Source organism: Sander vitreus, chromosome 11 (genome assembly GCF_031162955.1).
Source record: "Sander vitreus isolate 19-12246 chromosome 11, sanVit1, whole genome shotgun sequence".
Lineage (NCBI taxonomy): Eukaryota > Metazoa > Chordata > Actinopteri > Perciformes > Percidae > Sander > Sander vitreus.
In genome coordinates, this window is record NC_135865.1 from 2204338 (window position 1) to 2213909 (window position 9572).

General features: G+C 42.1%; 1 long non-coding RNA gene across 1 annotated transcript; it reads left to right on the forward strand.

Moving 5' to 3' along the window:
• The first annotated feature begins 3606 nt into the window (after positions 1-3606).
• LOC144525951 (uncharacterized) lies at positions 3607-8790 on the forward strand. The gene is made up of 3 exons (XR_013502717.1): positions 3607-3753; positions 5677-5769; positions 8246-8790. It is a non-coding gene; the product is annotated as an uncharacterized LOC144525951 (long non-coding RNA).
• Positions 8791-9572: the final 782 nt, after the last annotated feature.

Here is a 9572-nt window from a genome sequence, read left to right on the forward strand (position 1 = left end):
TTGAAGTGTTTTCATATTTGCTGTCGTGTTTTCCTATTTGCCGTTGTGTTTTCCTATTTGCCGTTGTGTTTTCCTATTTGCCGTTGTGTTTTCCTATTTGCCGTTGCGTTTTTTCTATTTGCTGTTGTGATTTGCACTTCAGGGCCACCATAATATATACATACATACATACTATACATACACACACCTAAACCCATACTCTTATGTATACACATAAATTAAAGGAATATCCAAATATGTGGGTATATAAAAGAAAATTCCATTCATACTTAAGGAAAACATTTACAGCAACAGTTTGCATGCAAGTAAGTAAAGACCGATGTTTTGAAAGAGTGCAAAGAAGTAACAGATCTTAGAGACCCAGGCAGGCTATTACAGTCTGAAGGGGCTTTAAATTTAAAGGTACGTCTACCACTCTCTTTATAGAGGTTTGGCACAGTGAAGAAGGGGTATTTAGTGTGTCTATATCTATAGCTGGGTCTGTATGGAATTAAATATTCCTTCAGGTAAGGAGGATAATCAGAGTACACACATTTAAAAATAACCTGGTACCAGTGATACTGGCTTTTGGTGATAATAAGTTCAGTGAGTCATACATTACACAGTGGTGAGTAGTAAAAGGACATCTCAGCACAAATCTGCATATATTATTGAAAGCAACATTTAATGGTTTAAGATTTGATTCTGATGTGTTTTTGATAAACAACATCTCCATCCATCCATCCATCCATCCATCCATCTTCATCCGCTTATCCGGGGTCGGGTCGCGAGGGGTAGCAGCTCCAGCAGGGGGACCCCAAACTTCCCTTTCCCGAGCCACATTAACCAGCTCCGACTGGGGGATCCCGAGGTGTTCCCAGGCCAGGTTGGAGATATAATCCCTCCACCTAGTCCTGGGTCTCTCTGTTCCAGGCACGTCCCAGCTGGACGTGCCTGGAACACCTCCCTAGGGAGGCGCCCCAGGGGGCATCCTTACCAGATGCCCGACGCAAAGGAGCAGCGGCTCTACTCCGAGCTCCTCACGGATAACTGAGCTTCTCACCCTATCTCTAAGGGAGACGCCAACTACCCTCCTGAGGAAACCCATTTTGGCCGCTTGTACCCTGGATCTTGTTCTTTCGGTCATGACCCAGCCTTCATGACCATAGGTGAGGGTAGGAACAAAAACTGACCGGTAGATTGAGAGCTTTGCCTTCTGGCTCAGCTCTCTTTTTGTCACAACGGTGCGATAAATTGAATGTAATACCGCACCTGCTGTGCTGATTCTCCGACCAATCTCCCGCTCCATTGTCCCCTCACTCGCGAACAAGACCCCAAGGTACTTGAACTCCTTCACTTGGGGTAAGGACTCATTCCCTACCTGGAGAAGGCACTCCATCGGTTTCCTGCTGAGAACCATGGCCTCCGATTTGGAGGTGCTGATCCTCATCCCAAGCCGCTTCACACTCGGCTGCGAACCGATCCAGTGAACAACATCTGCATAGTCTAATATTAACTGTGACACAATTCTTAACCTAATCACTTGAGTGAAACAGTTAATAGAGCGATACAATATTCGTAAATTACAGTTGATCTTTTTACAACAGAATTAATATGATACCTAAAGGAGAGTTGTGAATCAAGCCAAAGGCCCAGATATTTAAGTTCATCAACTTGTACAAGTGGAGTATCGTCTAAAAATTTGAATGAAAGATTGTTATCTTGATTCAATATAGCTGATCTGGTAGGAAACAGTATGCTATATGACTTTTTCTTATTCAGTAGAAGGTGGTTGGATTGGAAACAAAGTTGAATAGCATTAAAGTTAGTTTGCAGTGAGGATTGAATCTTAGAGACAGACACATTAGATGTGTAGATCACTGTGTCATCTGCATATAGATGAATATAACAGTCTGAGCATATTTGTGGAAGATCATTGATAAATAAAGAAAATAGGAGAGGCCCTAAGGAAGAGCCTTGAGGGACACCTTTCTCCATTATTCAAGGACTGTGATACACAACCATGAAAAGAGACATGCTGACATCTACAGTGAAAATAAGAATTAACCCAGAGATACATAGTATGTATAGATGGGTAAAACATCCAGTGCAGTAAAAAGCAAGTGACAGCAATGGAAACATTGAAATGTGATGATCTGCTGAAGTTGTTTGTCACAATGCAGTGTGTGACATTTATATAATAAATAGATGTGATTTTAAGTTAATATAACAGTTTTATTTTTGAGGAAGGTTGATTTGTATAGCACTGTTTAATACAACCGCACTTTAAAATGAGTAGCAAAGTAATGACAAATCAGACGTAACATAGCAAAACATACAGCTACAGGAAAGAAGAGATGCAGAGAACAAGAAATAAATACATAGACATATCAATGATTAAGATACAATTATCAAGAAAAAATGACTTTACTAATTTAGATTTGATGAAAGCTGTGTGGAAAAGAAGAGGTGACTTGTGACCTGATAGTAGGGATGGGTATTGTTAGGATTTTATCGATACCAAACCTGCTTATCGATACCAATATTTATACCCTTATTGATACAACCTTCCATAATTTGGTGTAAAAAAAAGACATGACAAGAAGTGAAAAGATTTTTGTAATTTTACTTTTTTGCGGAAATAATGGAAATTGTTTCCTGCGTTTTCTGTATATATAATGAGGGAGGAGTAATTGCTACAAATGTGTAACCCTAACAACCATAAGAATTACAAAATTTGTTGTATCTGGTTGTCAGAACAGCACATACTAAATTCAGCTGAGCGTAATAATAACGCTGGATTTATGCTTCTGTGCTAAATCCACGTCGTAGGTACGTACGGTAGCCTAAAGCTGGATTGATGCTTCTGCAGAGCGTTCGCTGTAGCCTACGTAAGTGGCCTGAAGTTTATTCTTGTGCACTGGTGTCTGGGTCGATCTCTTGAAGAGAATAGCAGGGCCGGCATGTGTGTGTGCGTGGGGAGTGTATGTAGAGTGAGTGAGAGAGTGATGGTGATTAGCTTCAGAACGAGTAGCGACTCTAGAGTCATAGTGAGAGAAACAAAGTGTCTCCCCTGAGCTTTCTGACCACGGTGGGAAATCTGTAGCAGGAACAGTTAACCCTCTCCTTGATTTCATGTTAGTGATTGGATCTCTATCTCTCTCTCTCTCTCTCTCTCTCTCTCTCTGTTAAAAGGAAAGTTTTTCCTCGTCACTGTCACACCAACAGTTGCTCTTGGGGGGGTGGAATTGTTGAGTCTTTGTAAATTATAGAGTGTGATCTAGACCTACTCTATCTGTAATGTGTCCTGAGATAACTTCTGTTATGATTTGACTATAAATAAATTGAATTGAAATTGAGTCCTTGAAGCCTCCATCTCACAAGGGAAGGCTGAAATAAAATACAGATATGGTGTAAGTAAAATAAAACTTTCCCAACCTTTACAATTGCTTCTGTCCACAAAGATTGACTGAGCTACCGCCGCCCACAGGAATAACCACAAAAAATCCAGTTAACACATTTCACATCTGAACAAGGAAGACAGCTCTTGGTAAATTCCTTCTGTGCCTCCTCTCAGAGCAGAAGGGGTGGGACAGGGTTGCTGGAGGAGGGCTCGACTTGTTATTGAAGAAGAGATCCAGTTGCAGATGACAGCTGAGTGCTAACACAGACAGACAAAAACAGATTTGCTCCTGATACACCACTGAGGCTCCACTTTTATTCTGTGCCACAAATCTACAACCCTCTGAGAAATGGTGTGATTGATCATCAATGGTGAGTCCTTACTGTTTACAAGTTTTGGCATAAGTTGTGTTTGAAGCAATCAGGATAAAAATTCATTGCACTGGGACTTGAGACTTCAGAGAATCAACACTGTTGAGTTGTACCTGCTGTCTCTCTGCCACATTAATTATTAACCTGAATCAGGCCTTCAAACCAAATATTAAAGTGTTGATTTAATTTTCTTTTAAATGCATGGGTATTTTGCATTGTGAAGTATCTCAGCCAGCTTTACGAAAAAAACAGTTAAATGCAAACTGAGCTTTGTTTTCATTGGCTGTCACAGTGACTCAGCAGTTTTCTGTCAGGAAGTGGCATACAAATACAGCAGGGCTCTCGTCTCCTGAGTAGCAAACATGGTAGCAAAAGAGTATATGACAGGCCTTAGTGTTTGTCACTAACAAGATAAACAGACAAAGTTTGTGTTGTAACTTCCATAGGGCCTTTGGCTCAGGCAGTTTCAACTTTCAACTGTCTGTCTGTCTTTCTCCTCCTCTCCTCAGGGGCTCTGTCTGTCTGTTTTTCACCTCAGGGGCTCTCTGTCTTTATGACAGCCACAACCCGCTTGAGCACCTCCCGCCAATACCGCTTCTCTCCATCTAGCTGCTGCACTAGTTTAGCGTTCCCAGTGACAGATGAGAGCCGAAGCAATGCTAACATGCAAATACAATGCTCTCTGCTTTTCTCATGCTCATGCACACGTTCGGGGTGTTTCCAGCCATAAAAAAATCACTAACAAATTGATTTTTCTTGGTAGAAAAAAGCACATAGGCAAAGCAAAACATATTACCTGTAGATGGTGAATAGGTGATCCAGTCTCTGGAAACTTTTCCCCTATTTGGGAGTTGACAGCACAGCAGATCATTAGTAAGGGAGCGCACCTTACCACCCAAACCCCCATTACGGGTTGAGGCTAGATATTTGCTCTTTCTATTATGAAAGGCAGCAGGTCCACGATCGATAAGAACAGCACGAGCATCCTCGTCGATTGCCCCCCACAACGCCGGGTCAGACACCTGATTAAACCACTGCTCGCTGCTGCTGCTACCGGTACAGCTAGCAGGTTGTGCTGCGCTGCTAACACTAGCCTCCTCGGGTCCCTGGTTAGCTTGCTCGTCATGATCTACCACACATTCTTCACCCTGATTCTCCTACTGGGCCTGGCTACTTTTGAAGAGTGTTTTGATAGATGGAACCTGTCTTAATAAAGACGCCTCCCTCTCCTCTTTTTCTCTCACTCATTTTCTTGACCTACAACGACTGATCCCCCGGTCCGCTCGATTCAGAGTTATTTGAAGACTGCGGGTTGTTACGTCAGTGCTTTCCACACCTGTGCTTGACCAATTATATAATTCTATTTAAATGAATACAAATATCAGCATGCTTTTTATTGGTTATACATGGTGTCACCACTGCACTAGTTAAATGTTAGATGAGCAGATTTTTACTGCACAGCTGTATTGAAATTACAAGAAAACGTTCACTTTGTGAATGGTTCATTCAGCCTTAAATAGCTCACTCACATGTTTGGGTGTCAGGGCTATTTTCATGACAACAGCTATATATAATGCACTATTTCTGAAATGTGAAAATTAATAATTTTTCCCTACCTGACTATTATTGCCACTGTTCATCACACCCCCAACTGTCACCGTCAGACACCGCCTACCAAGAGCCTGGGTCTATCCGAGGTTTCTCCCTAAAAGGGAGTTTTTCCTTGCCACTGTCACACTAAATGCTTGCTCTTAGGGGAATTACTAGAATTGTTGGGGCTTTGTAAACTATAAAGTGTGGTCTAGACCTACTCTATCTGTAAAGTGTCTCGAGATAACTCCTGTTATGATTTGATACTATAAATAAAATTGAATTGAATACATGGTCAGTGCTACACTGAGTTTAATTTTGTTCTTTTTGTAGCCTGCAGGTACGTGGTGCTGAAGATCCGGGCTGCAGTGAGAGGCAACGTGCAGCCAGAGAAAACAAGCACCACAGCATGTAGCCAGGCTAAAGGTGTGTTTGGTTCAGATGATTCAAGAGTCCAAATCAGTGAGCCCTGCTGTAAACCTATTTGAGTCGTGACTCACTCGGATCTGTCACCCGTGTCTTTAAATTAACCCATGAGTCGCGAGTCTCTAGTATCTAGTATCGGATCAGTTGAGTCCTACTACAATTCAATCTAACATGATAACAGCGGCACACACAAACCTCTTGCAACATCAGCTACTACTAGTCCTAGCCATCGTATAACTTACAACTTCGTAGGCAACCACAACTCCACAAGTCAACTCAAGCGCCTGAGTAAGCAGAGACAGTACAAGATTAGGAACTTCCCGCAGAGCTGGAAACATTGCAAGCTCGCAGACCATGGGACTCATGAGTCATGAGCTCTTGAGTCCTCAAGTGAGTGAGTCAGTCAGTCAGTCAGTCAGGCGAATCAGCCGGCTACGTTGTCATGAGTGGATCTGTAGAGCGATTGAAGTCTCTCCTTGAGTCAGGGTGAAAAGCAAATCCACAACAAAAGCCATTCTTTCACTTCTGAAATAACATAGTTATAGGTTATAGGTTTGGTGTAAAGATGTAACATATCAAAATTAGGTTGATCGATTTAAAATAAATAAATAATTAATATATTTATTCACTCTGGGCATTTCTCCGTTCCTGTTTCTATGTCTACATTGAAAGCCTATATATTACTTAGGCTACACTAAGTTTAGACAATACATAAACAGTCTGGCTCAAAATGCTTTCTTTCCCCCCAGATCTGAAATAGAATCCACAGAACTTCCTACTACGTTAGTGGTTAGAAACAATCGGCTAGGACTAAGTTTCCTTGGCGATTTAGCAATACTGACTCAAGTGGCTCGCACAACCCTGATCAGTTTAGTGAGTGGCCCTCTGTTCAACCCTTTGTTGAACAGAGAGCGCCATCTAGTGAGCTCAGAAAATAACAACAGTGGATCGCAAAGCTTCATTTGACCATCACTACGAGCCAGTGTTGTTTATGGCTTCATGGCGCTGCTGTAAGCTGAACACTGAAGGGGGAAAGTTGCTGATTTTCAACCCTTCTGTAGCAAGTTATCCAGAGGAGATTTACCAGAGGGTAAGCACGGACCTCCGGTACTGGTGCCGTTCATCTGTGGCAGTACAGAAAATCAGCAAACTGTTTTGATCCTATCCCGAAATGTTGTGTGGACTAGCCAGACCTGCCTTCACAATTTTGTTGAGGTAGGTCTGGTGATGGGAGACTATTTTCTCATAGACGTCTACTGCTGGAAATTAAATAAAATGCAGCTTTAAGGCACTTCATATTGGCCTCACTTTTTAGACCCGGAAGCTTCGTCCATTAATTCTTACAGTCTATGAACATTAGAACAAGTTCAAAGTTTATAATAACTCAAACACAGGACTTTCACCCAGGAGAGCGGAGTTCGCGTCCCGCTTGTCACGCTTGCTGTAGTCATTTTTTTCTTTCCTCCCACGTGTCACGGAACCGTACGCCCACCCACGACCCTTTCCTAAACCCAACCGTCCCGTAGTTCCCGCGTGTCACGGAACCGTAAGCCCACCCACGACCCTTTCCTTAACATAACTGCGTCAAAAGGGACGGCAATAGTCCCGACCAAGCATGTTTAAGGAGACTTTTAGCATCAATAAGAACGACAAAGGCACCTGACCAAGCGTCCATATTTTACAAGATGAGTGTGAGAACGTGTTGGTTTCTCACTGAAGTTGACAGTGGATTACATTTGAGGGCAGACATGGTTCTTAATTCTCTTTCATCCCATTTTATCCTTTCTGTGGAAAATGTCTTCAAGTGCTAATGTGTCTTGTTGAACCTGGTCACATTTGCATATGTACATGTCTGTGTGAGTGCTTTTCTGAAAATGGATTTAAACCCAGAAGCTGCTAGCCTGTGTAATTTATTCCCTGTCAGCTGGTCAGCATGTAATTTGGAGTCTGACACAACCCCCCACAAATCCCACTGGCATTATTTTACATGGTTGCTTATTGTCAACCACCATGCCTTGAAAAAGCCAAAGCCAGTGTGGCTCAGTGTGTTTTTAGACAGAGCTCTATGGCACAGAGGAAAAGGCTTTATCAGGCTTTGGTTACACAAGCAATACTTGCTGGGCTTCAGGAAACGCTCAATTTATTGACGGCTATGGTCTTTTAATGGGATTTGTAGACAACAAGAAAAATATAGATTATCACCACACACCAAATCCTTGAAGTTTTCAAACCCTTGTTATTCCACACAGAAACAACGGTCTGTGAGATCAAACTAAACATAATTCCTTTTCCCTCAAACCAAAACCCAAAGAAGTCTGTTTTGGAGGAGCTTAGGAGCTTTTGTTGAGCTTTGGAAATCTGTCTGTTTTTTGTTTTTTGGATTTAGGGGCAAAAACTGCAGGATAAACATTAAACCCAGTTATCTGCCTTTACATCCCACCTCTGTCTATGCCTCTGCCTCTGTCTCTCTGTGCAGGACAAATGGATGACAGGATGAGCGCTGATGGGTCAGCCCTGATTTCCCAACCGACCCAGACAGTCGATGACCTGCAGAAGAAAGACTGTGGATCCTGAAACTAAACCGAGAGCTGGAGGGTAGTGTGGAGGGTCTATAATGAGGAGACAAATACATAATTACACACACACACACACACACACACACACACACACTCTCTCTCTATGTGGTTCTTTCCAAATGTAATGAAATCATCAATTCCTCCACAATCTCACCACACAAACACAGGCACTACCATTCATTAAAAACGCAGACAAAAATACCTTAAACTGCATTGAACTCCCACCTGCTTCCAGCTCTCGGTTTCCTTCGTCCAGTGGAAACAGCAGTCCGAGTTGGCAGAGAGAATGAAAGCCTGATCACCAATTCCTCAGCAGAGGAACGGAACAGTCTGGATAAATATTAAAGACTCTGCTGATAAAGCTGCATCAAGTCATGTAATTGTAGACCTGTTCTTTTTCTCTGTCACTGTAATCATTTTCAGTAAAAAAAGAGCATAGTCCTTGTATTGTGTGTGTTCCTGGCTCTACCGTGTGTGTGTGTGTGTGTGTGTGTGTGTGTCCATATGAGGTTTGACCCAGAGCCGTTCTAGCCACCATTGGACTGTAAAATGAAGGAGGGAGACGAGAATGTTCTGCCTGGATTATTAATTGGAACATTTACTTGTAAAAATCTTCTTCCTGCCAACCCTGGCTACCGAAATCTGGTGCTACTGATATGTCTGCTCTTCTCTCTGATGCTCTGAAGACGATACAGGCAACACAAACACCGCTGCACGTTATGCTAGTTAACACTATACTCGACAGCAGCTAACGTTAGCCTACCGCTAGCTAGTAGCTGGATTAAACACGGTTAAAATGCTGACAGCTAACGCTAAACGGTGTAAAGTGTGACTGTGTTTTACTGTAGAGGATTCAACACCGGGATGTAACAATCTGCAGCTGCCGTCGGAGAAACAACACAGACGGTGCGTTCAATGAAACTGGTAAACTACAGCCTCGTGGTGCATTTGAAGTTATTGTATATTGTCCTTTTCCCATCTGGTGGTTGTTTTTGTCGTTCAACAGCAATTTACTAGTGAAATAAGTTATTGTTATTGTTATACATTATTATTAAACATTTAATTTTGACCATATGGCCTTAGCAATAAACAAGCCGTTCTTTAATGTCACCAACTGTTGTTTAGTACCCTTTTTTTTTCTTTTCTTTTTTTACTTTCTTAAAAAGTATCAGTTCAGGCACCGTTAATTATGTATGCGATTAATTTCGATTAATTAATTACAGAGTA